Source organism: Apteryx rowi, unplaced genomic scaffold, assembly GCF_003343035.1.
Source record: "Apteryx rowi isolate R43461 unplaced genomic scaffold, aptRow1 scaffold_49, whole genome shotgun sequence".
Lineage (NCBI taxonomy): Eukaryota > Metazoa > Chordata > Aves > Apterygiformes > Apterygidae > Apteryx > Apteryx rowi.
Genome location: NW_020450749.1, coordinates 42,717 through 47,246, shown reverse-complemented (window position 1 = coordinate 47,246; position 4,530 = coordinate 42,717). Strand labels below are relative to the sequence as shown.

At 44.8% G+C, this 4,530-nt stretch overlaps 2 long non-coding RNA genes across 3 annotated transcripts in view; one reads left to right on the top strand and one right to left on the bottom strand.

Annotated features, from left to right (window-relative positions):
- Nucleotides 1-809, top strand: part of LOC112972396 — a 35,785-nt gene extending 34,976 nt beyond the window's left edge. Inside the window, exon 5 of the long non-coding RNA XR_003255662.1 lies at nucleotides 728-809. This is a non-coding gene — a long non-coding RNA (uncharacterized LOC112972396). The remainder of the gene's footprint in view (nucleotides 1-727) is intronic.
- A 276-nt stretch (nucleotides 810-1,085) lies between these two features.
- LOC112972395 overlaps nucleotides 1,086-4,530 on the bottom strand; it is a 4,121-nt gene continuing 676 nt past the window's right edge. The window contains exons 2-3 of one of the 2 annotated variants that reach the window (XR_003255659.1): nucleotides 2,056-3,354; nucleotides 1,086-1,953 (exon numbers count right to left, since the gene is read on the bottom strand). This is a non-coding gene — a long non-coding RNA (uncharacterized LOC112972395). The remainder of the gene's footprint in view (nucleotides 1,954-2,055; nucleotides 3,355-4,530) is intronic. The other variant, XR_003255660.1, reaches the window with a different exon arrangement.

The window sequence follows — 4,530 nt, the reverse complement described above, 5'->3', positions numbered from 1 at the left end:
CGTCGCAGGGCTCTGTTACAGCATTGCCGCCGCTTGCCTGGGCTGTGCTCCCGAGCGTGCTCCCCCCGCCCCCGGCAGGCTTTCCCCTAAACTCAGCCCAGGACAAATCCAGAAGTCAGGGACAACGTTTCTATTCACTCTTTGCTGGTGCAAATCCCCCATGGTTTCTCTCCGCCAGAGCGTGGAACAAAATTGCCGGTTACCATGAGTTTTTGTAAGGCTTTATTTGAAATCTAGGAGCAGGTAAGGCTGCTGCTCGCTGCCAGCGATTCCCGTTGCACTTGTAGAGAGCGGCAGAAGCCGGTGGGAGTGTGGTCTGCTCTTCGTTAGGGAGGGGGGAACGGACCCTGGAGGTGATGCAGTGAAACACTTCTGCTTCCTTGCATTGTGTTTATTACAGATCACGGGCGCTCTGCTTTTGTAACATTCACTTCAGGCATTCTCAAACCCACCCGGAATAAGTTCTGATCCTCCCCTTTAGTTTACACTGGGGTTGTCAAAGGATTAAATAAATGAAACTTTATTTGACCGTGGAGTTTACAGACCCTGGGATCCCTGCGCTCTCTGGCCTTATTCTAATTCTATAGCGGTAATTACCCTTCGTTTCTTTAAGTGCAATAGATTTATTGCCTTAGAGACTATGCACAGTTTGATTGAATTATTCATTTTTTTCTTTGGTGTAGACTGCATCTGGGGACTGATGTGACGTGTAGATTTTTTTTTTCAGGAACAAAGGGAATGTGGAAATGAAAGAGAGAGGGAGAGAGAGGCTGGCAGATGTGATGAGATGCGGTGAAGGTGTATCCAGCTTGGCACTCCCACTCCTCTCTTCTCCTCTCATTGCAGCCCTGGGTGACTCTCAGGCTAACACAAACAGCTTTTCTTCCGCAGCCTGCCCTCTGTCACTGTAAGTACAACAGCCTTCTCTTATCAGCATGCAAATTCCAGCCACTCACTACCTTAGCCTGGTGTTTGCACTTTAGATTTACAGAGGGGACCTTTAAAATGAACTTTCCGAGACAGGAAGGGGTTTTCATGTCAAACTTGCTTTTATTTTCTTTGTAAAAGTTTACGTGGTTTTTCCCTTTTTTTTTTTTTTTTGGAACGGGGGGGTGGAGTGGGGAGATTGTTGTTGCTGCAGCTTTTTGCTTCTCTATCAAGATAATGTACAGTTTCAAATGAAATTAAAACCTTTTCTTTGATACTGTTTCCGCCAGGACAATACATTGTGTTAGCAGATGACGTTTTCAGGAATTCAGAGTTTTTGTTTTCAGTCAGATCTTTTGCTTTGGGTCTAATAAAATGCAAACATCCCCTAAATTTTGAGGAAATCGCCAGAGGTTCTTGTTCTAGGGGAACATGCATCAGCTGATGGGTTTGATTGTGAAGAAATGTGCAGTAATCTGCTTTTATCTAGTCTAACAAAACTTTTTTTCCAATCGTGTGATCAGGTTTTAACTTATTTTTCCTTTAGCTTTCTCTCACATGCAGTTGATTATTTTACAAAAGTTTTTCTGAACATTTTCAACAAGCCTATAAAAAGTCTTCATTGTCGGAGAGTGTCAGCAGAGTGAATTTATAAAGATGCCTGTTAATTGTTCGGCATTAATTGGGGAGAATGGCTTGTGAATGTGTGAATGACTTGTAACGTGGAATTTCTTGCCCTTTGAATCAAAACTTCAGAGACTGTTCTACCAACTCTGCAGGAGTTGTAGATTTGCTCATCTTAAAGATGCGGTGTGTGAAACTTAACACACAGGTTGCATTGCTTGTTGAACATTGCTTTACGTTAATGTATTTACGAAGAGCGCGCAAAATGCAGTGACAGCTGTGAACAGGTAAGTGCCCCAACGTGCACTGAGAGTCTCTGATTCCTGCCCTCTGCAAGGACCCACAGCAGTTCAGCATCCCTCCTCAACATCTGGCTGCGCTGCTTCTGTGGCTGTCTGTAGCCTTTGTGAAGGAAAAGCAAGGGAAGTACCTTAAAATACAGACATTAAGCGAATGGTAACACTAAAAGTAAAAATGATTTCTTGTTTCTCGGCACGTGTATACCTGTTAACACGGCGGATGTTCGCTTATGCAAACAAAGAGGGAAACACAGTTGGTACTGAGCAGCGCACATACGCCCACGTTTGCATACAGTGTGCGAGAAGTCCTCTTTTTCTACCGCGGAGAAGTTGTAGCTCTTTGACAGTGAGTGCTACATCTGCAACTTAATTGATCACACAGGGGAAGCAACAAGATACAGTGTATTACTTGCGCTGCGCCTGGGAACGTGGACACATCTCTGCGGTGTCCTGCCCCAACTTAGTGCCATTCTCTGCACAGTATTTTCGGGAGTGCAGAGCTGCTCTTCCGATTTGGATCTAGGTGGGCGGTTAAATTTTTCTGATGTCTTAATTATCTGTTGCCCCATTACTGCCTCGTACTTAGTAGGTTGTTCAAAGGAGGACGCTACATCTGAGGATGTATTTTTTCTGCTTGTTTCTTGAAAGGAAAGAAAACTTACAGTAACAAATGGATGGCGTAGTAAACCCGGACAGGATGGTACATCCTTGTACTCTGATTGCAGTTGTTTTCTTACAGAACTCTTTCTTTTTTTGATGCCAAAGCTACTAGTTATGCAAAAAGTCAAGGTGTTTCCTTTACTTGCAGCAGATTTAAATGTGTTAAAAGGAAAGTGTCACTGAATAATTACGGGAATTCTTGTAATTAAAGATTAAAAGGGACATAGCAATATCTGGAAAGGAAGCTATTTCCTGTGGCTAAATCCATACTCTAAATAACTGCAGCCAGGAGAATAGTTTGAATTTGCTGAACGCAGGTGAATACAAACTCAGTATTTACAATCTTACAATTTACCCCCGTCTCCGAATTTTATTTGTTAGTGTCTTTTAGTAGAATTAAAAGAATGCATGGAAATTAGCTGTTATGTCCTCAGCCAGCTATTTTAATGATAAAGCTTTAATGGATACATTTAAAGTTCTGTTTCAAAGTGATTGTTTCTCACCGAATAATACTTGAATGCTCTTTTTTTTTTTTTAGTGGAATTGCCAAAAATACTTTATAAAATAGTCCCGTTATTTCAAGAGGTTCTGACTTAAAACTCATCTTCTCTGTACTCGACTAGAGAGGGACGGTAATACCTCGGATAGCAAGGCAGAGGATGCAATATGCACGACTCTACTAGTGTTTTGAGTTTTCCAGCTTAATAAAATAGCGTAGAGACGGATCAGATCAGTCCTGTGTCATCACGTTAATGTTCGATTTTCATCACGTTCTGATGAAGCAAGGTTCATTTGCAGGAGAGCAGGGTATACTTCTGCTTCTAACCTTTTCCTCAAATTTCTACTGGAGAGAGGAAGAAAGCGAAATCAGGCTTTCTCCTCGTCTTTTTGGCCTCTATAAGTTATGAAGCTATTTTAAAATTAAAAAGTTTCTCTGTTACTAACTGTTCCAGGCGCCTTCTGGAAAATGGGGAGAAAGTGCCAAAAATACAGAGATGAATCAACAACTTCTCTCTCTCTCTCTCATTTTGTGGGCTTGAGGTTGCTTTCCGCACTCCCATCTTAACAACAGTTTAGCCTAGGTGTGAATAATATCAAAAGAGGGAGACGTTAGCTTTCCGGCGTTGTTTGCCCACCTGATCTGCGGGCCCCTGGCAGTTTGAAAGACTCTTTTATATTTACCTTTGGAATGCAAAAATACAGGAGAGAGGCTTTCCTGATTTTGCACTACTGTGTGCCATTGGCTGATTTTCTCCTCATCTCCTTCTAGTTTTCCCTTCTTTCTCCCAGATTTTTCTTCCAATTAGCACTACCAAGGGCGCATGAGTTCCTAAATTGGTATTCAAGTTGTATTCAAGTCCCTATCTGTTGCCTTTTGAAAGAGAGGGAGAGACTGCCGCTGCTGAAATCTCTCCTCATCGCCACGAGGATCCCAGCCTTAACTTGAGTCCGTTCTAAATCAGTTTTTCTTCCCACACCATACCTGTCTCTTCCAACTGTGCTAACATTTCACCTCTCTGTTGAACGCACCCTCACCTAGTTTGGACTCCGAGTTCCTGCTCCTTCCTCTCTCCCTTTTCTCTCCCGTGGGCTGGTGTAGCCTATAGCCAGATTCCCATCCCTGGTGTAATTTGTACTTTACATTTCATCTGGTTTTACCCCGACGGGGCTGTGGGATCGGGCTCCTCAGAGCCCCGTTTATCAGCTGTCAGTGAGCATTTGCTGATGGCTTGTCTTCTGTCCCCGGTTCTTGACCAGTCCATCCCATGTCCTGCAGACTGTCTGTCTGTCTGTCTGTCTCTCTCTTTTTCTTCTCCGCCTTTTGGCCCTTTTCTGTTCTCTCTGCGCTCTGCGCCCGGGAGCCGGCGAGGAGCCCCTCGGCGCGTGCCTGCCCGCGGCCGGTCGGAGCGGGGCGCGGGGTGCGGGGCGCGCCGGGTGCCGGCTGTAACCCGCCTCTGCCCTCCGCCCGCGCCGGCTCCGCGTCCTCGGCTCTCCCGGGACCCCCCGCTCCCGCTCCCCC